Source organism: Spea bombifrons, chromosome 3 (genome assembly GCF_027358695.1).
Source record: "Spea bombifrons isolate aSpeBom1 chromosome 3, aSpeBom1.2.pri, whole genome shotgun sequence".
Lineage (NCBI taxonomy): Eukaryota > Metazoa > Chordata > Amphibia > Anura > Pelobatidae > Spea > Spea bombifrons.
In genome coordinates this window covers 74,210,190-74,237,959 of record NC_071089.1, presented here as the reverse complement: position 1 = coordinate 74,237,959, position 27,770 = coordinate 74,210,190, and the positions used below count along the sequence as shown (strand labels likewise).

Here is a 27,770-nt window from a genome sequence, read left to right as displayed (position 1 = left end):
ATTTCCCAATGCAAGCAATGTAAACGGGTTAATGAGTGTTTTCAGAGTAACTTTATAAGAGCGAGGCATTTATCTTATCTCCTAAATCTGTCTTCAAGGAGGTTCATAAATAACATAATCTGTATAAATGCCAGGGCACCAGTAGACAATGATAAATGACCAATATAAGAGCAGGTGAGGCAAAATCAAATTATATCATAAGAATTTCATGCATTTTCTGTGTGCGTTCTGTAAATGTAGATGCTTTGTTGGTGCTGCAGAATTGGTGATTGAGTATTGTGTTAAACACAAAAGTAGCAATATTTATAGTGTATGGCATTTGACAAACAGCTAATTTTATATGCATCTTAATCGGATCGCTGCCACAAACTGAAATGTTGTACAGTCTAAAACCCTTTGAATATATGAGCACACTTCTTTTAAATAACGCTTCCTATCCGGGACTCAGTGAGTTAATTATCTTGCAGTCTCTAGTGATAATGCATTATGCATTAGTGATATTGATGTGTATTAATTATGGATGCATTAGAAATACAACAAAACACTCTCGCAATGTGTTCAAAGAATGCAAGAGGCAAACAGTTTTGCAAAGATTGGATTCTGCTTTTGCGAATTTAATTTATCAGTTAATGTATTGAAAGATATTGGAAGGAAAGGTCCTTTATTCGGTCTGAATGTAGGTTTTAGTGAACAAACTACCTTCACTTTTAATTAAGTGGTCTCCAAGAAGATTGATGATGTGAATAGCAAGATGCACTGGTGTATAATGTCTTTTCGGGGTCATTTACAAACACAATCAACAAAAACAGAATCCCAACAATATCGGCCTCTAAGAATCTTCTGTTTGCCCAATCCATGTAGACTATACGCACATGGAATGTGTACACATATAGTCTCTCCCAGCTTTACGGATGTACGATTTACTGATTTTGTTGTGATGAACTTCAGTATACTATTTTTTTCAGTACTGAATGGGGGCACTAATTTCCTACAACAATCTATCTCTACCCTCCTATCCAAAAATGCTGCTAACTGCTCTCTTTGTTCCTCTCATGACCTTCGCCTCCCTTCTACCATCATTACCTCTTCTCACTCCCAATCCAAGATTTCACCTGTGTTGTACCCCTTCTCTGGAATTCCCTTTCCGGTTCTGTCGGATTGTCTCCCTTATATGCGAATTCCAAAAGCTCTCTGAAAACGCTCCTCTTTCCAGAAGCATACAACATGCAATTGTTTGTGATTTTAAATGTATCCTACTGACTCTAATTGTAGGATTGTAGGAATCTGCTGGCGCTAAATAAATACATGTAATGCAAATGATACAACACAGATACAGCTTGCATTTACAACCCTGATATCTCTTAATTGGGGAGATCAGGTCTCCCTTGTAACCTGTTCGTTGAGCCGAGGTGAACCAGGAGGACTGGTGATTTGCCTCCTGGGCTCGTCCGCCGAAGCTAGAATATGGCACTGGCCACAGCATCACAAGTAATGATTTTATAAAAAAGGATCTAGGAAGAGAGGGCAAATATCTAAGTGAACACAATAATATGTTCAAGAGAGTTGTATATATTTAGTTAGCCAGAAGAAAGACAGGTGTGTGTTCCAGTGTTATCAGTACAGTGACTGGGAAGACTGCAAATTGTTAGGAATGTGAAAGCTAACGGGAAAGCAAAGGAATAAACAGACTTCCTAACATAAAACACTTCTCAGGTGTTCATTCATGTTTTGCTGATAGAATTTCCAGGAACGTTTCAGACTGATTTTCTCTTTTGAAGATATGTTTTTTTAATGTTTTCAGTCTCTGTGAAAAATCTTGAGAAACGGATCAATCAAAAGCAATCAATATAAATTCAAGCAGACAGTACACACAATAGAAGCCCAAGACATAAACTGAGATGTATTCAGTGGTAGGACTTTTCCACCTCTTTGTTACATGAAGCTATAGACTGACATTGAGGTACGGAATAAAACATATTGCAAAATCGCAAAAGTGAAATATTTTTTGGGGGGCCAGGCACAAAAACAACGCATAAATGTACAGTTTTATTTGCGGTAAAACGCGGTTGCTGTAGGGAGCTGTATGTAAAGTGATATGAAAAAAAAAATGCATTAGGAAGGACAGGTTTATCTTACGTGAGGGCCAACATGACTTTTTCCAGATGAAAGTTCCATCAATTGCAGTTAGAATGTAAAAAGCTAGAGCTATTGCTAACTCATAATAAGCCCTCTTTTCAGAGCTATATAGTGTAAACGGCTAAACTGGGAACCTGATGACTCAAGAGGGCGAGTTGGGCGATAGGATGCCTTTCTCGGTCAATGCCAGAATACACCACCGATCCTATGTCACTGACACAGAATGAGAGATCCAGAAAAAAGCTACCAAAGGATTGGGCACACACACATGATGAAGCAAAGACAAACACCACTTGACCATCTCATCCTGAAGAGGGAGCAGATAATCAGTCAGGCTCTTGCATCATTCTTTATCATCTATTCCTTTATTCCTTAATAAACCAGAGGTTTCCTGATACAGCATATATCTCAACAACCTCAGACACTTATATAGTAGATTCAAAGTAATTGTTCCTCTCATATGGCTTTGCCTCATGCTATACGCCTATAGGCTCACCAAGTACAAGTCTCATAAGGGCCTAATGACTGTAAGCTTGGTGGAACGATTCAGTAATTGCCTTAGCCGAATGAATCGAACACAATGAAGATTTGTCCATTTTTGTAAAGTTCATTAATTGGTTTGATTGCAGATCCAAAATACTCTTTCTCCCCCTTTTTTTTTTAAACGGTCTAATTGGACACAGATTTTTAATTTAAACTCTATGAAACACATTGTGCTAATATCTTCTAATATATATTTGATCTCCTAAAATGAACATTTCGGGCCAGGTGTATGCTGATGAAGCCAAATCATTTTCCGGAACATTGGCTGTCAAACTGTCCACCTCAGCAATTAATTGGATTGATCTTGATTGTTCAGTGAGTCAATGCACATCAAGAAGATACATTGTTCAAGTTGTAATATAAATTGGTGTAATCAGTTTTGGATCATGTACTAGGCATATAAATCATTTCTTAGGTTTCATTTCGCATTTCTCTATTATGTTTTTAATAAAAGGCCAAGATTGTATGCCATTATCACAGGTCATTTGGGAGTGCAGCCAATAACTTGTATCTTATTTACATGCACATAATATATACAGTTGGATGTACAGTCACTCGACAACCCAAAGAAGACACAAGAAAACGGACAAGTAAAATTATAAATACACATGCATATGAATGTGATTAAAAGGATGTGCCAAAAATACTTCTCTCTCTCTCTCTCTCTCTCTCTCTGTCTCTCCTTCCTTCCTTCCTTCCTTCATCTTCCCGGGTATCAAAATACAAATGCAACACCTCCACAACCTCTATACATCTCATCTCTATGAAGAGATCCCACTCAACACCGAAAGCCTTGGCTCTGTCTCCTCCCAATGTGGGGCATTATCTATTCATAGCGCAGCAAGTGCTGTAAGATTGCACCTTCCCTTTAAGCTTCGACCAGCATGACTGGTAATTCCCACAGTGACATGCCTTTAATATGTTTTATTGTTCTATCAAGAACCCTCTTTGGCTCCAATTACAGAGCTTGATAACTCCAACCAGACCAACCAGATTACTACAATAACATTATTAATAATATTCAATTACATTTTTAAACATGGCATATAGGGTATATAGTACGTGCTCCTTTTTTGTTGTGCTAGAAATATGTTCAGTAGGTTTTCCTAATGTTTGAGTAAAATCTAGTTGACTTAAACTGACCTGGCAAGGCTAATGTTACACATATAATAGTTATATTACTGATAAGGTGCATATGTTCAGAAAGTATTGTGTAATGGAAATCAGTATAATACTTTAATTATTTTGTTTATGTCTACCAGATGATCAGTGCTCATATTAAAGTAACACTATTATAAAGACAAACATTACATGGTGACATGTTAATAAGGTAACTGTGTAATGTGTAAGCTTAAAATGTTATATTACGTATTCATCAAAAAAGAAACAAAAAAGAGAGTAGACAATCTGAAATACAACAGAACTGTTTCTTTATTTCTAGTGGGACAGCTGTTCTCTGTAGTTTTGTTCTTTTTTATTGTAGGAATTCATTGCACAGCAGAGTGTGGATCAGAGATATCATGCGCAGTTATGCATTGATAGATTCTTCTGGATTAGACATACGGTGAATTTTATTTGACTGTAGTGAGAATTGACTCAATCTGCTGTCATTTCATAGGAGCAAGTAAGTAAGGTTACAATTTAGATTGGCACGTTAGTTACAAAGAGCCTGCATGTTAGTTACATGCCAAAATGGGGCTATTTGCGCTCTAAAAAAACATCAAACAAAGCAGTTTCGGTGCTCTTATTTAGCTCTAAATTACTATTTCTCAAACATCATAGCGCAGGGCTGAAATGTCTGCATGCGCCTGGAACACCATTTGTAGGGATACCGCAGATATGTTACAGACTCTTATTGCCAAACCCTTCTGATTTACTTGATGATGCCCTGCATACAAAACGATTATTTTCTTTATGAGCACTGGGGGAACTGGCAATTTAGTGTCACTGCCAGTTTCCAGGGTAACCAGTGGAAAAACAATAATCCCTGCATGCTGTCTGGTGATCAATCGTTAGATCAGTTTGCCAGCATGCAGGAAAATAATCCTACTTCTGCTTACATAAATGAATGAATGAATCCCCTCTCCTACACACTTCAAAACTTGGAAACATTGAGCAATTTTCCAGGTGCCTCCTACCCCTGGTTCTCTGTGATTTCCAAATGATAGATAGGTTGATATGGTATACCAAACATTAGATGGGACTGTGCAAGGGCAGAGGGGGATCCGATGGACACCATGATCAGAAACTTCACTTTTTTTTTTAACCAATTTTTCCAGAAATGTCCTTGTTTGTTGCCTCCTCAACTTTTTTTTCCCTCCTTCTCTTCCATTTTCTCTTGTTTTGATAATTAAAATATGACAATGTTTCCCTTAATCATATGTTGTTTTATTTAGTATGTGTGTTAAATAAAATGTGTTAACAAAGTATGTTTGATAAACAAAATGACGATTTTTCATATTTTGTTGAGATTATTTTGGCTGCGCATACTTGTGCACATTACGTTTTCATAGCAGGAAAGCAAAGAATATTTTTCATTGCGTTAACATTTCTCTGAGTATTATTAAAAAGCCAATTAAGGAGATTTACATTTTTTCATTTTCTTTTACAGCAATGTCTGTTTTTGTTTTTTTTGTAGACAAAATGTAGATCATCAGACAAATCATGTTATATAACGTATTGTAACCCAATTAAAAAATAAAAACAACAAAAAAGGATGGTACAAGGCACAAAATGTATGAAAAATATATCATTAATATAATTATATATCATGGTCTTTGCGCTCTAAAAATATATTAATGAATTGAATTTATGAAAAGGTGACATGGTAATAGAATGTGTGGTTTGTAATAAATATGTTGCAAATATTCTTACTCTTAGATGCCAGGAAGTTTATGTTCCTATTTGCTCTTTAAAGGTATAACTACAATTTTATAGACTCTCAGCTGTCTGGTCTAATATTGGGGACCATGGAGTGTGTAGCTCTTGGGACACCTAAGGAAAGTTCTGCAGGAATGAGGGACTTCTGAGGTCTTCAAGGTATTTGATTTTACACTTTACTCTACGGATACATAGGTCCAATAAAATGTGTTGCTAACTACTAAATTCCATTTCATCTTTAACAGATAAAGGGTTTACCCTACCTTCTTCCCAAAAGCGGAAGAGCCATTTGCTCTCCTGATAATTTCAGTTCTCTATTCCTGACAAATAACTACATCACAATAAATATCAGGACATGGGCTATGGCACATAGAAAGTCATTATTTCTGAACATGACTAAAGCAGTGCAAAAGGGAAAATATTAAATCAAATCGCAAGGTGACAAACTGTACACATTAATGCCACAGTCCACCCTTTCAATCTTTATTACCTTATCTAACGTATACTTCTTGGAAGTTTATTTACATCAGCTATGTCTCGGCGCAGAGCTGTACTGACGATTTATTATCCATACTGCAGCATAGCTGTAAAATAGGGTCAGACTTTGTGTCAGTCATCTCAGTTTGTGAGACTGCACAGCAAAGTGTGGAGAGTTATTTCCAGAAATTGGGGCCAAGTATACAGAGCCTTGTAATCTCTGCCACGGAGTCCCACACAACACTGCCAGGAGCTATTACCATCTAGAAAGACTTCCCCCCTCTTACTTTCAACCAGAAATCCTTAGGGAAAATGCTTCTAGTCGGGTCTGGTTCTATACTGATGCCTGCAGAAAAACTGGAGTTAAAGCAGCCCAACCTGTAAATCAATTAGGCAGCGTATATAATCTTTTTGATGCTTATTTAACACATACACATATGTATGTGTATATATAAACACACACACATACTATATGAACAAACACCTGGCCATTACACCAACAGGGACTGTAATATGTAGCTGGCCCACCTTTACAGCTTCTACTCTTCTGGGAAGGCTTTTCACAAGATTTTGGAGAGTTTCTGTGGGATTTTATGCCCATTCATCTAGTGGAGCATTTGTGAGGTCAGGCACCGATGGTGGACGAGAAGGCCTGGCTCGCAATCTCTGTTCCAGTTCATCCCAAAGGTGTTCCATGTGGTTGAGGTCAGGGCTCTGTGCAGGCCAAGTTGTTCCAGACCAAACTCATCCAACCATGTCTTTATGGACTTTGCTTTGTGCACTGGGGCACAGTCATGTTGGAACAGAAAAGGGTTTTCCCCAAACTGTTCCTACAACGTTCGAAGCATTGCAACGTCAGTGTCTGACCTCACAAATGTTCTACTGGATGAATGGGCAAAATTTCCCACAGACACACTCCACAATCTTATGGAAAGTCTTCCCAGAAGAATGGAAACTGTTATAGCTGCAAAGTGGGGAGCAACTACATATTAATGTCTATGTATTTAGAATGCAATGTCATCAAAGTCCCTGTTGGTGTAATGGTCAGGTGTCCCATTACTGTTGTCCAAATAGTATATATATATATATAGATATATATATATATATATATATATATCCCTGGCTTTGTGCAAGTGTACCTAGAAGAGTTGAGTCTGTTTTTAAAATAAAATTTCTTCTGTTCACTCACTATACTGTATAGCTAAATACTTAAATTACCACAATAAATCAGCCTGTGTATCAGCATAGTGTTAGCCTGCTTTTTTGTCGATGTTGGCACTTTAGCATCTTTTAAAGGCTTTCCTACTCACAAATTGCACACAATAAAAGCCATAAAATTAAATGTGAAGTTAAACAATTAATAATAATTATATGTTATTGTATCCATTTGTATTATTGCTTTACCCTTAATTCATATGTATATTGAAGATCTCTGTAGAATCAATAATGTATGAAGCACTCATATGTTCTACTGTGTGCAGTGTACTACTTGGCCACATAGCTGCTACACAAGTTCACACTGATAGAAATAGGGGGTTGATACCCTGATACAAAATCCATTTTTTGAGACCACATGAACACAAATCCTCATTGTATAGTTAACTTGCAGATCCATGGATCACAGCCAGGCTCCATTGTCCTGTCCTTGGATAGTCCTACATCCTAGATTTGTAAAGATCTTTTAATATTCTATATTTTTAGACTTAGCATCCACCATGATCTCCCCTGATGGAAAAAGTCCCTACTGAAGTAATCTACTTTAAAATTACAGACAGTCGGTATTTCAGTTTCTGGTATACTTCACCAGTTATTAACATGCATGTTAGCCTATAACCTCAGATCTATCTACATCATGTGAGGCATTCAAGTATGTCACATATTGCATTGGTTACAATGTCATATGCTCGACCCCCATCACCTTTCTACTCGCAGATATTTTAATTGTATTTAGACCTACTTTACTGTAGAGGCTACCTCTGACATTTTACAAAGTGGAAAAATATTCTAAGGAACATGTTGAAATACACGGATTTAATGGTTGTCATGAGGATATAAATTATAAATAAATTGTAAAGCAGCACAATGAATTTCTACCCATATAAGGAGCATTGGAACATAAATGAGCACAGCGTGCCATTGATATAATTAGTGGTTCCTATAAGTACATGTAAAATGATGTTGTTTTGTAAGAGATTAGCTCAGTGTTTATCAGGTATGGGCCGCTCAATGCTTCTTTAGTTAGTGGTTTAATGATTATGAGAGACTGTTGTTTAGAAGTGGGTACAGCCCATCAATAAGAATGGCTGCAAAATATGAAATAGTCAGGTAGACGTCATTCTCAATGATACCTAATAGATTTGTTTCCTTTGTATTTTAGGAACACATCTAATCTGGATCAAGAGGAAATTGCAGGGATGAATAATGTCAATCATCCAACTGTCATAGACTGCAACTCACAGAACCCTCTGCCAGGCTTAGAATTTTCCCAATGAAAATGCCAAATGCTAAATGCTAAATGCTAAATGCTAAAATCACCAACCCAATATCATATATGTATATCAATGAAAGTAAATATATTTGGGTTTGTTTCTCCCTACCAAGTATAGTGTACCCAACATACACTAATCAGCCACAACATTGCGACCACCTACTGCCAAAACAGACCTGACCCACTGAAGCATGGACTCAACTAGACATCTGAAGATGTGATGTGGTATCTTTCACCAAGATGTTAGCAGCAGATCCATTAAGCCCTGTACATTGCTAGGTGGGGTATCCATGGATGCATCCTGGTGCCATATGTTCTCCAGGTAATGTACCCAGCCATCCAAGTGATTTATCAGACCAGGCCACCTTCTTCCATTGCTCTGTGGTCCAGTTCTTATACTCACGTGCCCATTTCTGCAGTGGACAGGGGTCAGCATGGGCACCCTGACTGGTCTGCAGCTAAGTGGCCCAATACGCAACATATTGTGATGCACTGTGTGTTCTGACACCTTTCCATCGGAACCAACATTAACATTTTCAGCAATTTGAGCTACAGTAGCACGTCTGTTGGATTTGACCACACGGGCCAAACTTCGCCCCCACGTGCATCAATAAGCCTTGGATGCCCATTACCCTGTAACCTGTTCACCGCTGTTCCTTCCTTGGATCACTTTTGTTAGGTACTGACTACTGCAGATAACAAGATTATCAGTGTTATTCACTTCAGCTGTCAGTGGTCATAATGTTATGGCTGATTGGTGTATAAAAACAATATAACCTCTTGGATCTGTACCTACTTCTCTCCTCTACGGATGCTGTCCAAATCTTTATTCACACCCTCCAGTTCTTCTAATTCAGAAGAACATAGATAAGAGTGCATTATGTCAGATCATTTTAGTCACAACGATTAACCCCTTAATGACAAAGCCCGTATATGTACGGGGTCAAAATGCATTGTTTTCAATGGGTTTAGGGACCGCCCATTGTCCTTAAGGGGTTAAAAGAGAAAAATGTACCATAGATCATCTGAAACTTGGGCTACTATTAGCATTACTATTAGCCATCATTAACTATTAATTTTTCATGTTTCTACAAGTCCATGGTATTGTCATCTGTTTTTATAGCCGTATGCTTCCAATCATATGTGCGTTTTCTGCAGTCCCAAACATGGCAGAGTTCCTGGTGTTTCAGTTACCAAATTGGCTGTGGCAGCTTCCAGAGAGGAAAGGAAATTATGTTGAATGTAGGCTGTAGGGTAATTGCTGCAGCTCTGGTGATCCTCTGTGGAATCAGCATGAGGCAATGTAAACTAAGTGTCAGCATCCCCCACTTTAGTCACTGCTAATATATTTCTTAGAAAGTGATTGTCCATGTCTCTTGTAGGAAGGTTTGTACTTATTAAACATGGTTAGTGAAGAGAACAAGTGGACTGTAGATATGTTACCTGTTATTGAATGACTATTAACCATGTTCCTTCCACGAAAGGTCACACTAAATGAAAACATTATAGGAACAAATTAGATATTCTGCGTAAAAGATAAATGCTGTGTGTATATATATATATATATATATATATATATATATATACAAAATAAACAATGTTTGTATTCCAAATTAGAACATTAAATAAAATACTGATTTACATCTTCATCCAATAACACCTGCAATGTTGTGTATTCTAAGGTAGTACCATGTTAGTGAAATTCCTTAACAGCAAACGGAAAGATAGATGTATTTATTTGGACATAAATTCAATGAAAATAGAAATGTTTTCCCTTACATATTAGGCAGATAGAATACAAATTAGAAAGTGTTAAAGCTTATTTCTGGGCAACTTATAACTACAAAATGCTTCCCCTTCTTAGAAAGATATATTTGTTTTACTTTTCTTAAACAAGGATATCAGTGTCCAACTACAATTGCAATTTCCATTCATCTTATAATTATTTTTTTTTTAGGATTTTTAATCTATTCGTCCAGTTGCACCATGAATTGTCTTTTATATAGGTCAGTATTTTGGCATTCTACACTACTGAAGATCTGCAAAATATTTTCACATGGTATAATGCGATTCTAGAATATAGAATATGAATATATGATGGTTAAAGTTGTACATTACACATCGATCATATGATTGATAAACATGCTATGTTTTAAAGGGGTTCAGCTCAATTTTATCATTGACTATGCTTATTTTTGTAATAGTTTTCCATCTAACCCTGTATTATAATTGAATTTTTTACACTTTTACTGGGAGTAGGATTTTTATAATATTCATTTATTTAAGTAGTGGAGTATAAGACTCTGGATGCTCTGAAGCATGACCAATGCAGGGGGAAACTATCCAGAAACATGCGCAATGAGGTGATCCATCAAACTACAGTCGTGTCCAAAAGTTTTGAGAATGACACAAATATTAATTTTCACAATGTCTGCTGCCTCAGTTTAGATGATGGCATTTTGCATATATTCCAGAATGTTATGGAGAGTGATCAGATGAATTGCAATCAATTGCAAAGTCCTTGAACTTAATCCCAAAAATAATTTCCACTGTATTTCAGCCCTGCCCCAAAAGGACCTGCTGACGTCATGTCAGTGATTCTCTCGTGAACACAGGTGAGAGTGTTGACGTGGACAAGGCTGGAGATCGCTCCGTTATGCTGATTGAGTTAGGATAACAGACTGGAAGCTTTAAAAGGAGGGTGGTGCTTAAAATCATTGTTCTTCCTCTGTTAACCATGGCTACCTGCAAGGAAACAGGTGCTGTCATCGTTGCTTTGCACAAAAAGAGCTTCACAGGCAAGGATATTGCTCCTAGTAGTATGATTTCACCTAAGTCAACCATTGGATCATCAAGAACTTCAAGGAGAGAGGTTCAATTGTTGTGAAGAATGCGGCAGGGCGCCCAAGAAAGTCCAGCAAGCGCCAGGGCCGTCTCCTAATGTTGAACACAGTGAGGCAAAGACTTTTGGACCTAGTCAAGAAGGGCAGCAAAGAAGCCACTTCTCTCCAGGAAAAACATTAGGGACAGAGTAATATTCTGCAAAAGGTACAGGGATTGGACTGCTGAGGACTGGGGTAAAGTGATTTTCTCTGATGAATCCCCTTTCCGATTGTTTATGGCATCTGGAAAAAAGCTTACCCGGACAACACAACAAGGTGAGCGCTGCCATCAGTCCTGTGTCATGCCAACAGTAAAGCATCCTGAGACCATTCATGTGTGGGGCTGCTTTTCAGCCAAGGGAGTGGGTTCACTCACAATTTTGCCTAGAAAACAGCCATGAATAAAGAATGATACCAACACATCCTTCAAGAGCAACATCTCCCAACCATGCAAGAACAATTTGGTGAAGAACAATGCCTTTTCCAGCATGATGGAGCACCTTGCCGTAAGGCAAAAGTGATAACTAAGTGGCTCGAGGAACAAAACATCAAAATTTTGGGTCCATGGTCAGGAAACTCCCCACACTTGCATCTCATTAAGAACATGTGGTCAATCCTCAAGAGGTGGTGGATCAGTGAAACACTGTAATGGTCATTATGTTAATTACTTCAAAATACAACACAGAGTTTTGACAAGAATGTGTTACCGCAAGCACCGCCATTTTGTCTGAAGTTACCACCGGGTTATGTTCTGCGCAGAAGTGGTCAATACAGAAGGTAGGGAAAATGTTGCACTTTTTGTTTCCTTTTTGTCCTTTTGTGGGGGCCTGCTCTTACTTTTGCTGCTTCAGATGAGTCAGGCAACTGCTCACGTGACTACAGGACTTTTTTTTTGTCATTTTGCCATTGTTATATATTAAAGAATGCATTATAAATATCACTATCAACCGTTTGACATGCAGAGGAAAAAATGCTGGAAAAAACCTTCTCATTATATACAAAACAAACAAATGTAGGAATCAAATAAATAAAACTGGAGTTCAAGGAAAAAACAGCCAGACAATGAATCTGACTGTGCTGAATAGTTAATTCACCCAGAAATACAAGTATGTCCGTGGTTTAGTTTCCAAAGAATAATGTTATGGCCTCGTTTTTTTGCCAAATAAAGATGAGCAAAGCCCTCCATTGTGAGGACAAGGACGGAGAGAGAAAGAGAGAATGCGTTAGGCAGATGAATAACAAGCAATGGTTAGCTAAAATCTGAAGAACAGGAGGGTGCTACTTAAAAAGGCAGAAGGTGATTCAAGGCTTTTTCGAATAAAACAGGATAATTCTAAGCCTTTCTGCGGCTCCTAAAGCAGCAAACAGAACAATTGTGCATAGCCATGAAAAAACATTTACCCATTTGTAAGAGACAGGAGAATGTACTGCAAAATAGAAGAAGCTGAATATTACTTGGCTATGTTTTCAGAATCTGCAGCTAATCCCTGAGCTGCTGATGTTATTCCATTCATAGATAATGAATGCACATTTTCAAACCAAAGCGACCTTTAATTGAAATTTTCATTTGTTGGAACTGAGATTGGCAGAATAGTGACTTTATGAAACAGAGAAGATGAACAGCAATATTCATACACATCTCTACGTTACTTACATTGTGTGAGAGTTAAAGGGTGACTTCCACCTTTTTTTATTAGTAGTATTACATTAAAAACAAGTTTTAAAAACTAGACTTTTGCATTCATTTTTGTCCGAATTCGAAATTTGCCCGATTTTCGTAAATTCTGTGATTTGTGCGATGCCCAAATGTGAGGCCAGACACCCCCCATGAATCAGACTGCAAAACGCTCACCATTTAAGTCTGAAATACATGGGCCCACCTCGACTCACACACTCTTGTTCACATTCTCTCTCACACTCTCTAAATGTTTCCCTGCCTTCTCTGCCGACCACTTCCGCATCTTCATTATAATTTGCCTTCTATCTTTTATCTTCTCCCTTTTCATCTCTCCTCTATCTTCAATCTTCATCTGTATCTTCGTGGACATAACCTAGTGGGTACTTCAATATGTCAAAATGGTGGTGGTTCCGCCGAAGTCCTCTCCTCGATCCTCCAACTGGGGGAGAGGATGTCACCGAAAGTGCTGTCATTTTGCCCTACAGTGAACTCAAGTCAATATGGTGGTGGTCTGGTGACATCCTATTACCGATCCTCCAAACGGGGAGAGGACATCTCCGAAAGTGCTGTAATTTGAAGAGACTGATTATGGGCATCCGGAAATGAATTTCTCTCCTGAATTTTTGTTCAAACTAAATGGGCAGGGCACAAAAATGTGTTTAAATAATTTTTGGCCCATTTGCACATGTCTATTGTTTACTCCTTTAAAACCAGAAATCTAGTTTTCTTACATTTTTAGACAGCTGTATATTAGTCATCTGTATGTGCTTTAGCTCTGTTATCTTAGGCCAGCCTTCTAGACAAACTGGCTCCATAACCAGGTTGCTTCACGACTATGCAGAGCTTCTGGATACTCATACTTGCCTCAACATCTTAAAATTCAAAGTGATATACAGTACATTAAACACAATGAGTTTGATTGCTTGGACTGCGAACTAGCACCCAGTGAAGTTCCTCTGTTCCTGTCCTAATGCCAATGCCCTTCCCTGTTCCCATTCCAACACCTGTCCCTTACCCCTATTTGGACTGCTACCTAGTTGCTGACCTTCTGTCTGCTACATTGACTTTGCTCTTGTCTCAACCCCTTGGCTCCTCTAACTTTGTTCCAGATTGACTCTTTTTGGCTACCCAACACAACATTTCTGCTTGCTGGAATTGCTTGACTGTCCGATGTCACTGAAGCCTCTGTGCCATGGGCTCCTGGAGGGGACTGAGTGCCAGCCTCCTTCCTACGACTATGGGCCCTGGTAAGGAGTGCCACGTTACCCAAATCATAAGAGACTCTAAAGACACGGTTACTGGAACTTATAAAACCAGCTCTCTAAATGCCCGAGAACAGAGCAATACATTTATTTTTTTAAATCGTTATAGGCATTTTTAACTTTAAATTAACTGTTCTAATCCTAACAATGTACCGCTTCTGATCTGCCTTCAAAGTGCTTGAGATAATGTGAGTAGGCCATTTAAATAATTATGGATAAATAATTATGATTTTCCAGTGAATACCAATGTCTCTATTTTTCAGAAATGGAAAAATAGCAGTGATAGAAATTTTAAAAGAAATTCATTAATATGGTAATAAACTCATGAATGTATAAATAATGTTATAGCTTTCATTTTGAATGGAAACATAAGAGTGCTAGAGATTTGTTATTTTTAACCAATGGGCTTAAAAAAACAGATTGATAACAGCTTTATATGTTTGAAAATATTGGACACACTACTATCGGTGTAATAAGTATATCTGTAATGCTTGTTTTGTTTTGTTATCCTAGACTTACCTTTCCTCGTCTCCCATTGCTGGTTACAGAAACCCTGTCCACCAGAGCTTCACATATAACGTTGAAGTCCAACTATTCAAGTTGGGGCATTACTTTCCAACAACCTTGAGAATTAATGACAACTGTAGTAAATATCCTAATACATTTTAGACTGCGCTTTCCCAACAACAATGAAGTATTTATTGATTTGAATATTATGGATGTATGCAACAATTAAACAGCGTGCTTCTAGAAGCTCAACCCCTTCCTATTTGTTTATGTCAGCATGCTAGTCTTATAATCATCTGTGCTAATAGTATGAACAGGTTGTTGGTCTTTCCAGAAACTAGGGAAGGAAATTCAATTGTAGTGTGCTCGCAATGGTGAAAACAGACCAGGGCCAGTCTAGGTTGCTATGGAGCTTCATGCAAGTAGCTTAAAGGGCCCTAGGGATGGGTAAGTATCCAACAACCCTGACTGGATTCAGGGAATGAGCCCGTGATGGCCGGAGCTTGTCAGCTGCGGTAGTCCACTGAAGCAAATGTAGCATTGAAGAAAATGTGTGACTGCATCTTCAACATTTATTTCATGTGATTGTATGTTTACTAGCTCTTTTATTTACTTCATGTCCAAATTAAGATGAATTCTATGTATATATAAAGGGTGGGGTCATTTTGATTGCTGTAAAGCGACTTATGCAACTACGCAAACTACCTTAAAGACATCCCCTTGTTTCCCTTTTACTGGCTCCCCCATTTTCACCAGTTCTTATTCCATAAACATGAAAAACAACTATTGTCTAGTCCTTTATTGAATATGTTGAAGTTCACAGTTTTTTGTAATTGTCCTATGTGAAGCAAATCTGTGAATTTAATGAAATAATAAAATAGAATTATTAAACAGATCCCCCAATTGTTTAACAAATGCTCTAAACACATCATAACATCACTTGGGAAGTGGGACAAACATAGACAAATAAGTGTGCCGACACCATTTTAACTTGTCAGTCGGAGTTACAGACTGATGACAGTTGGAGTGTGATACAGTCAGTGACAGCTCATCCGCCATACTGCAAGTGTCAATTCTATAGTGTAGCACAGAACATTTACTGAAGTGGGTTGGAGAAGCTGTTGTGTATATCAGTTCATTATTGATATACAGAGATGGCAGCCAGGGCCACCCACCGTCATCACCCCAGAGTCCGTTTGTCCCCACCTTCACTGTGTCACGCTTCTCTTTTACTCCCCATACACCCCTAGATCCCCATGTAACGTATAGATCAACTGAATAACACATGCAAAACCAGTATAGTAGATGTAGATCAACTACATAAGATATACAAACCCTCTAGTTTAGGTATCGATTCAATAAAGAACATATGAGAACATAGCAGTGCAGGTATAAAGGGGAATTCAGCGTCCTGTGCCTTGGGTCTGGATATGTGTATCTACCAGTGTCTACCCAGTGCCCTACTATTATTACTGCTAGCTTATCACCTTCCTTACTGATCAATTCATCAAAATGGTCCAATCATTGGAGAAATTCAGTCCCATAGCATGCTGCTGGATGGGTGTATGTATAGGTGAATTGCTGTAGGTTGCTGGTGGTCCCGCAGTGCATAATCAAGGCTGGATCTTTTCCTAAACTTTGAGATGGTGCTGGTGTAAGTGAAAGCTGATGCCTCACCCTTTGGGAACACTCCCCAAATGTTGTTTCCAAATAATAAAGGCCTCCAAATTTTATCTGAACCAAACAGTCGGACAGCAAAATTTGTTGCCTGAAAACAAAACAATCATTTAGCTGGAATCATTTTTGTGCTTTGCGCAAGTCTGATATTTAACATTTATTTGCTAGAAATGTGTGTTAAAATAATTGAAGGCAGATAAGGTACAATGAGCTCTCAAATTTCAATGTTATTCTATAGAGCCCTTTATCTAATTGTCTCATTGTAGGGTACTGTCACACATTAATTTACCACTTCAGTGATTTTCCATACTTTAACGCTATTCAGCTGAGGAGTGTTTTAAAAAAATATATTTAAGTCTAAATGTTTAACTGATAAAATGTTCCTTGAATTAAATACAGTGGGCTACAATTGTGATATCAGAATAATAAGAGCAACATTGAACTTACATTTAAACGCAAAGGGACATTATGCTTTTAAATCCTAGGTATCATTGGGACTTACTAAGGTTATCAACAAAAAGGTCAATCAAACACTGCAAGGAACTATTCTAAATGTGGCTGTGGATTTCCGTAAAGCTCTGCCTTGCACATTTTTATTGGTATTGTATGAGAATCAGGGTCATCTGTAATGTGGGGTAAAATGGGCAGTTGGCCATTGAGCCCCTCAACCAGAGGCATATCTTGGCTAGCCACTGCCCTAGGCCTGACCAAGAGCATCTCTACGGCCGCTATCAACCATGCTAAGCGGTGGGAGACAATGTCATGTGCTGGTGCGCTGCTTGTGTGTTTCAGAGGAAGGTCACTATGGTGGCTATATGTTAACACAGATCATGACAGATCACAAATGTATTTAATACAACCACTAAAATGTTAAAACATATTAAAGAACAATTTTGTTCTTTTGTTTCCATATTTCGTGCGATTTTAGCAGCTGAACAAACACATTTGTGAAGAGGTTGAGTATCCAAAGTTTTCTATGGAAAATCCTTTTATTCTGCATCTGAGTTTCTGGGGATGTATACATTGAGATATATACAATGTTTCAGACAATGTGTGCAGCGTGATGCGTGGGTGTAAACTGTTTCAGCTCACTTTCAAGAGGCTCAATAGTTTGTGTACCTCGCTCTAGACTAAAGCAAAGTACCGTATTTGCTCGATTATAAGAGGACCCCTCAAAATTGGAATATTAATTAAGGAAAAAAAGAAAAAGCCTGAATATAAGACTACCCTACAGGAAAAAAAGTTTTACTAGTAAATATTAATTCACATGTAAACTATTTTTTTCGTATTTGATAAAAACTATGATTTTTGCTTTTATTTCCATTTATTTGCCACTCTGCCCCCAGTTATGCACATCTCCCCATATATGTCTTATCTACCCATTTAAGCCACTCTTCCTCTCTGACATGCATTTTAACCCCCTATATTCCACTCTACCTCCCTGATATGCCCTGTAACCCCCATATGCCACTGAAAACCATTAAACCCCCCATGCCACTCTTAACCACCATGTCACTTTTAACCCCTCCCCCGACTTACCAGTGCATCCCTTTACTTGTGACCCGTGCTTCAGACTCACTGGTGTCTAGTGGGGCAGCCGATGGAGGTCTATGCGATATACACCTCCGCTGCTGGTGGCCAGTACTTCCGCCGTGGCTTCTATGATGGAGTGCCGGCATCACATGACCTTCCGGGGCTCCATCAATGAAGCCCCCAGAGTAAGTGCTGGCAGCAGCAGAGGCTGCCATAGAGGAGAATCCAGGTCCCCTGCAGCGCTGCGGAGGATGTGAATCTTAGTCTTGTAGTCAGACCTCTATTTGAGGTCTGATTAGAAGACGACCTCGAATATAAGACAAGGAGTATTTTTCAGAGCATTTGCTGCAGTGACATTACAGTAAACAAAGGCTTTGAATGTACTGAAGTGTAGAGGAGAGAGCAGCTGTGAAGATGCATGTTATCAACCTTTGTAGTGGAAAACATGCATTGAATGCCAAACCTGAAGTATTTCCTACACAATGTTATGAGTTCCTTTGCTTGTACATACTTACTGTTTTATACATTGCATTGGTGTTGTCTGGTTGTGCCCAGCTTATATTGTTAAATCTGTTATGTGTTTTGGTGTTTTGGTGGCACTGTGAAGTTTCGGTCATGTGTCCTTACCCAAAGCTTGCTAGGGTAAGGACACATAGCTAGCTAACTAGAGACCATCTTACAAAGATTTTATGTTAAGGATAGTTATTTCCTTGCTTCTACAGGTGTCTGGAATAAAAAAAATGGTCCTATAATGTTTCCAAGAATGGGTATTAGGAATAGGTAGTAGGGCTTCCATCCTTTATTTTTATTAGTATTAATCAATATATATATATATATATATATATATATATATATATATATATATCCATTAAATTCCAATATATTTTATTACATTCCATTGTGTGTTACCTTTTTAATTTTAGATTTCATATGCTGATAATCTGTACAGTGTCTTGAATATCTTCCAAGACTGAGAAGCCTAGAAAAAGCCCTGAAGGCAGACCAAGGCAAACTTAATTTGTGCATGTATATATACGATTGTAAAAAAAATGCTTCTTCTCTGATTAACAACAGTTAACGTACAGTTAGAGAATTTAGTTGAAATTGTGTCAGTCAGGGGATTGTTCATGTTCAACTGTATGCGTATTTTCCAATTTCATCAAAACATGCCACAGGCTAATATGTGAAGGACACAATGTCATTACTTGCGATCTACATCTCATCAAACAAGAAGATGGGAAAGATAAACTAAGTAATAAATGGGTGTCATGGTGTGATGCAAGGTCTCACTACACAGGACATTTAAAAAAAAACAGAAAAACCAGAAAAAAAACCAGAAAAAAACATCATATAGCCCTGGACTAAGAATAGTCCATCAGTTCACATATTTATTACAGAAGTCTCACAAACCTGTTATTTCGAAGCATTAAGGAAAAACCTGTGACATTAATGCCCAATATGAATTCTATGTTTTGCTTAATTTGACTAAGCATTACATATGTGTTGATGGTAGATAAATATTTTATCAACTTTGTTTTTTGATAACATTTTTGTGATTTTAGTCTGATATATTTTTATAAAACAGATTGAAACAGTATTTAACGTATACCTGGTACTTTTTCCTTTTCTATCCTAGGCTGTGCCCACACCAGCTGATTATATCTCACCCCTGTATATCATAGTTCTATTAGTGTTCTATTACTGTATGAAATAACGAGATCTCATTACCACTCATCAGTTTGTATCATGCTTCAGATGTTAATTGGTGTCAGAATCAAGCTTTACGCTTCTAGTCTCAGACCTGATCTATTTACTTTTCTGGGTCCAACTTCTTGCAACAAATAGGAAATTATCTAAGCCACATGGATTCTGTGTGTAAGGAATACTCACAAAAGCAGTAATTTTCACAGCTTTAATATACACTCACTGGCCACTTTATTAGGTACACCTTGCTAGGACCCCCTTTTGCCTTCAGAACTGCCTTCATTCTGCGTGGCATACTTTCTACAAGGTGCTAGAAACGTTCCTCAGAGATTTTGGTCCATATGGACATGATGGCATCACGCAGTTACAGATTTCTCGGCTGCACATCCATGATGCGAATCTCCCGTTACACCACATCCCAAAAGTGCTTTATTGGATTGAGATGTGGTGACTGTGGAGGCTATTGGAGTCGAGTGAACTCATTGTCATGTTCAAGAAACCAGTTTGAGATGATGTGAGCTTTGTGACATGGTGTATTATCCTGGTGGAAGTAGTCATCAGAAGATGAATACACTGTGGTCATAAAGGGATGGAAATGGTCAGCAACAATACTCAAGTAGGCTGTCACATTTAAATGATGCTTAATTAGTACTAAGGGACCCAGAGTGTGCCAAGAAAATGTCCCCCACATTACTCCAACAGCCTGAACCGTTGATACAAGGCAGGAAGGATCCATTACTTCATGTTGTTTAGGCCAAAGTCTGACCCTGCCATCCAATGTAGCAAGGGACCAGATAATGTTTTTCCAGTCTTCCATTGTCCAATTTTGATGTGCCTGTGTGAATTGTAGCCTCAGTTTCCTGCTCTTAGCTGACAGGACTGGCACTCGGTGTGGTCTTCTGCTGCTGTAGCCCATCTGCTTCAAGGTTCGATGTTTTGTGCTCTCAGAGATGAAATTCTGCATACCTTGGTTGTAATGAGTGGTTATTTGAGTTACTGTTGCCTTTCTGTCATCTCGAACCAGTCTGCCTATTCTCCTCTGACCTCTGACAACAACAAAGCATTTTCGTCCACACAACTGCCAGTCACTGGATATTTTCTCTTTTTCGGACCATTCTTTATAAACCCTACAGATGGTTGTGCGTGAAAATCCCAGTAGATCAGCAATTTCTGAAATACTCCGAGCAATACTGGCACCAACAACCATGTTACATTGAAAGTCATGGTTTGAATCTCAGCAAGTTGTATAGAAACCCTGGAGTCATAGGCGTAAGGGGAACATGACCCTGCCAGCACTACAGGATGGTGCGCATGGTATTAGGGCAGGAAAGGGTTAACTCAGCAAGGGTTAGCACGAGGTGAGAATGCACAGGGAACGAGGGGGAAGTCACAAGGAACGTGACTGTAGGGGGAAGGGGACAGGGCTATAAAGCCCCTCTAAGCACACGTGCAAGGGGCAATTACTGAACACCACAGGAGCAGTTTCCCGCCCGCCCTCCCCCTTTTTTGTCTTTTGGCTTTGTGTTTCTGTGTCTTTGTGTGTTTTTCTTTCCCCCTTTCCCTCTTTCTTTTTGCAGGATCCAACCTCATTGCCTGTGGCGGAGGAGTTCCCTGGAGAAGTTTGAAGGATAATGGGAGTGGCAAGTTGATGGTTTTGGTTAGAGGTTAGAGTTAATGCCCTCCCTGTACAGGATTAACCAAAGGGTTAAGGTGGAGCTCCCCTATCCGACCCGCGGTCGCTTGGGCGATTGTGGTATCCGGCGGAAGGGGTAGTGTGAAGCCATTGTTTTGTGTTTAGGTTGGGAACCCTCAGCTGTTTGTACACAGGTGTACAGAAGACTGTATAGTATTTATACAGAAGTTATTATTAAAGTGTTTTTACAATAATTTATAAGATGTTAAATAAAGTTATGTCGAGACATTTGTTAAATAAATGTCTCGGCCTTTTCTAAATCCAATCCTGCTGGTGTCTGTCTCTTATTTCGGGTTTGAGAAATGGGGAACCTCCTGGGTATGGGCAGTGCAAGGGTCATGACCACGTCTACATGCCATAAAGCATTGCATTGAGTTGCTGCCATGTGTTTGGCTAGTTAGCTATTTGTGTCAACAAGCAATTGAACAGGTGTACCTAATAAAGTGGCCAGTGAGTGTAGTATCACCATATATAATGTATGACTAATACATGCCACTTTCTTTCTTGTGTTTGTTATTAGCAAAGTGTAGAATTTTTATTTATCTATTTTTTCAGCAGCAGTTAATATACAGTAATCATTATTATTAAGGTTATTTTGGATTTTAAGACACTCGATTGCCAGTAGCCAGAGAAGCATCTCACAAAACCTCTCCTCTGATAATAGTCATAGATTACACCCAAACATTTACATCCCAAGTGAGCTTATTCATTGTAAGACTAAATATAATAGTTATCGCACCCATCCATTTCAATAATTAAGCTCTTAACTAATCCTGTTAAACAAGGGTCATTACAATAACTCACACTATTACATAAAACATTATATCTATTGACACAAAATGAGGAACACACCTGAAGTTTTGTACGTACCCATTGGTATTGCATTCCACAAAGTGCATTTTCTAATGTGCATGCTGTTTTCCAGTGAAATATCCAGTTTGTCTGGATATTATCAAAAGATCCTAATAAATGGATGCTTTCCATGTAGACCACAGGATACCATTTAAATCAAATGGAATCTTTTTTTCCCCCAGTTGACAGGAGCCTTGATCAGTATCCCAACGTCTCATGATACTTAAAGCTCAATCAATGGCTCAATTGGCTATAACAGCCATATTGCTCTGATGTGTACTTTGAAGAGTCTGCCAATTGGGAGATAGTTTTCTACTGAAAAGCTGAATGTCACAGAGGAATTCTAATTAAAGCATATTTGGCCTGTATGTTTTCTGGGCATATATTTTGAAATGTTCAATTTCTTCTTGTGTCTTTAACGTAACTGTGTTCTCCAATGTAAATAGACAATGTTTTATAATATTGAATATAATTGATTTCCCTATTTTATGAAAAACATGTTAGCCCCCAAACAGCTTGCCTGTGCCATCTGTGCCCCCAAGCAGCCTACCTTTTACACCTTCTGGAGTGACCCAGAGATTGTCCTGAACTCAAGTCAGATGCTGTGGCATGACCTCAAAAGGACAATTGTCACCAGACATCCCAATGCTGAACTAAAAAGGTTTTGTAAAGAAATGGCCCAAAATCCTCCTGACCACTGTGTATTTGAAGCCGACTATCTATTGTTGTGATTTATTTAAAGAACAGATCACATTTAATGACCAATATATATGCAGATATCCATGTAATTCCTAAAGGTTCAAATACTAGAGTAGCCTGCAAGATGCAGCTACTGTTATTCAGCCGTTGACAATGCATTGGAAGATTATCCATTAGAGCATGAGGGTCCACCAGAGCTCAGGGCCTCCTAGGCATGTGCATAGTGTGCCTGGTATGCCTAGTGTACCTAGTGGATATACGCGACGCTACGTCTTCTCTTAATGACAGGCTATACTTGATGTAAAAAGCACCAGCCAATTAGTATAATTGCATAGCACAATATGAGACTATTTCTTAAATTTCCACAGGGGTGCAGTATTTTTCATATGCTATAAATTCTACAATCATAGTAAATCCGGTATATTGAAGCCAGCTTTCATGGTTTATGGTTAACATAAACTTTACTTCCATTCATGTAATGAATCACAGAATTTTCTTGAGTACTTTGAAAACAAGCTTCCTAGTAACTCATATCTGAATTACTGGAATAAATGGTTTATAGAGGATTGTATTAAAATGCCAATGCATTCCAGTCCTGAGATGATTCATTTCCAAATTCTTGTGAAAGTCGCAAGCCATTGTTTTGGGGGAATTTAGTATCAGTCACCTTTTACCCTTTGCCCTCTATAGATGTACTACATGGAAAAGATATGTGACCTAAGAGAGTTAGGATAAATGATGAAGATATGCTGGTGACAATATGTTGTCTGGAAAAATTGCATTTTTTACTAGACTTGTGCATTCGTCTTCGGGCGAACATGAAAACGAGCACGAAGAGGCCGTTTTTTTGTTCGTTCCGAAGGAACGTAGAACAGAATACAGTGCCGGCAAACCGTAGGCGAAGACGAAGACTCACAATCACGAAGAATCGAAGATTCTTCGTGATCGTCTTCGTTTTTGCCGCGCAACCGCCAAAATTTCAAACAGGAGTGAGCTGATCCTCGTCTGTCCAATCAGCTCACTCTTGTGACGTAACGCTAAGGGTCTCGTCCAATGCCTGTGCTGCTGTTTTTTGAATTCTGAAGGCGCCTTTATAAGACCAGAGCTTGCCTGAGAGATCCATTCATTTTTCGCTGTGACTGCTTTGGCAACACTGCTGTGCTGCATCCGAGCGTTACAGAGAGAGATTGTTCTGTTCTGTGTGAGACTGGTAAGCCTTAGCCTGCCATTTCTCACTGTGTACTTCATCCTCACTTCAGTGCTACTTAATTAATATATTTAATAATAATAATTTGATTAATTTAATTTTTTTAAAATTAATTTGTCATCAACTTTAGTGTAAGTGCTGTTGAGTTGACAGTGCACCCAGTGCCTCAGTGGCACTGGGGTGCCCTTGCCCTGGGCTGGCACTAGTGCCTATTGCCTGTCCTGCTTAAATAAATTAAATAGAATTTATAAATTACAATTTAATAGAATCTATAATTTAATAGTTCATTATAATATTATATATATATATATATTTGTCAGTCATATATATATATATACTATAGTATACTAGTGTAGAGTGTACTGTAGACATTCATCTACTAGTGTCTAATTTAAAATCAGTAATATTAATTAATATAATTAATAATTGAATTCATTATAAAATATATATATTTGTCAGTTATAGTTAGTAATAGTATACTAGTGTAGAGTGTACTGTAGACATTCAGAACATCTACTAGTGTCTAATCTAAAATCAGTAATATCAATAATTCTCTAATTCTTTCTTATCTTAATAGTTAATTAAATTAGCTATAAATAAAAGTAATAATATTAATTAATTACTACTAGCGTATAGTTCAGCTAATCTTATTAGTACTGGTGCTGCAGCTCTATAGTTTGTGCTTTGTTTTAGCAACAGTAAGAGACCAAGTCAATTTTTCTTAATTAATCTTTCATTTTATTTCATTTGTTTTGCTCACCTCAGTCCATCAGTGAAGTGAACTTGTTGGGCTAGTGAGTGCAGCCGCATAAGTGCTGTGTTTTTTTTTGATCAGCAAGCAGTGACGTTAACTGTTTTGCAAAGATTTTCTCATTTATTTTACATTTTATTTCAATTTTATTAAAAGTACCCTTAGTGTTTTGCTCACCTCAGTCCATCAGTGAAGTGAACTTGTTGGGCTAGTGAGTGCAGCAAGCAGTGAAGATAACTGTTTTGCTGTGACATTTTATTTTATTTCTAATTCTTTTCAAGAAAAATTGACTGTGACGAGCTGTACTAAGCAAAGCTTCAAGCTACTAGCTGTAGTACTAAAATAATTCTAATCTTCTTTAATCTTAATCTATAATATATTATAAATAATAATATTCTAATTCATAATCTATAATATAAGTAATTCTAATTCTAAATTCTAATTCATAATCTATATTCTTCTATCTATAATACATAATATATAAGTAAATTAGTTCTAATCTATTAATATTATATAACTTAATATTAATTAATAAATCATATACTGAATCTGATTTAACCTCACTTTAACTTAGTGGGTTTGAGAGCGTCTGCCTAGAGGTAGACTTATAGTAAGGAAATATAGCTTTAGGCTAGCATAGTAGTAGGCTAAGCTCTTAGGCCCGTGTAAATTCAAATTAAAAATAAAATACTGCTAGTTATTAAATAGTTAATCTTGAGTTAATAATTTAAATAACTTTAGGATTTTGGCAGATTGCACACAGCACAGTGCAGTAGTGCATAGTTTTACTTTTTAAGCAGTAGCACTGAAGAGAACTTCCTCTAATTTTTTTGTCTTTAATTCGTTTTTCCTTTTTTTTATTTTTATTTTTTTATTTTTTTTTTATAGTTTTTTAAACACTACACTACACTACACTACACTACACTACACTACACACACAACACAAAATTTGAAATGGATCCTCCTTTTGGGACTAAGGAGGGACAAGCTCCATCTACCACCACCACCACCACCACCAGCACCACCACCAGCACCACCACCAGTTCTAAGATGCAGCCTTTGCGTCAGTCTAGTCGGCCAAGTAGGCCAAGCTCTCGCTTATCATTTGGGGAAGCATTGCTTGAAGGATCATCAAGTAAAGGAAAGGCACCAAAAGCAGGCAGTAGTAGTGCGGCTAGGCCCACAAGCTCTATGGTTTTTTACGGAAAGCCTAAAGCACCAGAAGCACGTTCAAAGTTAAAGGGTAGCACAAGTAGTACCAGCCCAGTGACTAAAAAGAAGTGCCTTTTGCCCCAAGCAGCATCTTCCCCATCCACCAGCAGCATGCAAGGTACCAAGCAGAGCCAAATTAGCAGCAAGACTCAGAGGGGTCCCAAACCAAAGCGATCTCATTCCTTTGTAGGGAAAACCACCACCACCACCCCCACCTCTACCGCCTCTACCACCACTAGTGCTGCGCCTACTGTTCCCACTGGTACCGCCACGCCATGTCCTCCTAGTACCTCTAGCAAGCCACCAAGTCCTTACAAAATTTTTGTAAAGACAGTTAGAGAGAGGGCTACACATAGTGGAACTCCACCTAGCGAGGTAGCAGAGGAGCCTGAGACTGAGAGGCCAAGTGCAGAGTCTATTCTTCCTGCTCGCACTACTACTAGTCACGAGTCTCACGACGATATCAGTCTTAGCTCCAGCCTAGCAGGAATTCCATTCGATCTGGCTAATGAAGAGCTAGACTATGAGCCAGAGGAAGTAGAGGAGATGAGTGGTCAGGAATCAGATTCCTCAGGGAGCAGTGTCCAAATGACTAGTGCACAATTTTCCCCTGAGCCTCCACCTTCTCCGCTACGATCATCACCATCACCACCACCAGCAGCAGCAGCAAAACCTAGCAAATCTAAAGCAATTAGCAGTCCCACTATGGCCAGTACTGTTACCACCAGTCCCACCACCACTAGTTCTGCCTCTGTTCATCCACCCCGAGCAGTAAGAGCAGCACCCAAGGCACACTCCAAGGCTATGCGCGCCCCAATTTGGGAGCACTTTGAAAATGTTGAAGAAGGGCGCTATGGAAAGTGCAAACATTGTGGGAAGCTAATAAGCAGAGGGAAAGTGTCTGGCCATTTTACCAGTGCTAGCATGAAGCATCACCTCAGCACTCAACACAACGCTGTGCTATTGGGGAAAGATGCAGAGGTAAAACTTAGTGCAGGCAGCATAGCTGGTGGCCGTGGAAAAACCCCAACAGCTTCTTCTTCTGAGCCAATAGCAGCAGCAGCAGCAGCAGCAGCAGCAACTAGTGCTGGCAGCCAGAGACCAAGGCAGGTTGGAGCACTGCATGCCCAGCCCACCCTGGAAGAATTTGGGGCATTCCACTCCAAGAGAACGATGCCCAAACAGCAGGCCAATAAAGTAACGCGACTTATTGGTCAGTTCATTGCTGTTGGAGGGGCATCCTTCTCCATGATTGAAGGGGAGCCTTTCAAACAATTGATGGCGGCTGTGGCTCCACAATACACAGTTCCGTCACGTTCCACTTTCAGCAGGAACATTGTCCCCTCGCTGTATCGGTCCTGTGTTGCAGCAGTGAAAGAGGAGCTTTCCAAGGCTGCTGGTCAGTGTGTTCATTTCACTACAGATTTGTGGAGTGCACCTAGCGCCCAGCATGCCTTTCTTTCTTTGACAGCACACTGGTGGCAGCCCGGTGTGTCTAAGGAAGTTGCTGCAGCAGGCTACCGATCATTCCTTCTCCATGCAGAAGTGATGGATGAAAAGCACACTTCCCAAAATATTCTGCATGCGAT

The 27,770-nt window shown here is 38.7% G+C and overlaps 1 protein-coding gene across 1 annotated transcript in view; it reads right to left on the bottom strand.

Moving 5' to 3' along the window:
* The window catches only part of B3GAT2 (beta-1,3-glucuronyltransferase 2), an 85,539-nt gene that overhangs the window by 13,813 nt on the left and 43,956 nt on the right, over window positions 1-27,770 (bottom strand). The gene's annotated exons all lie outside the window — the stretch shown is intronic.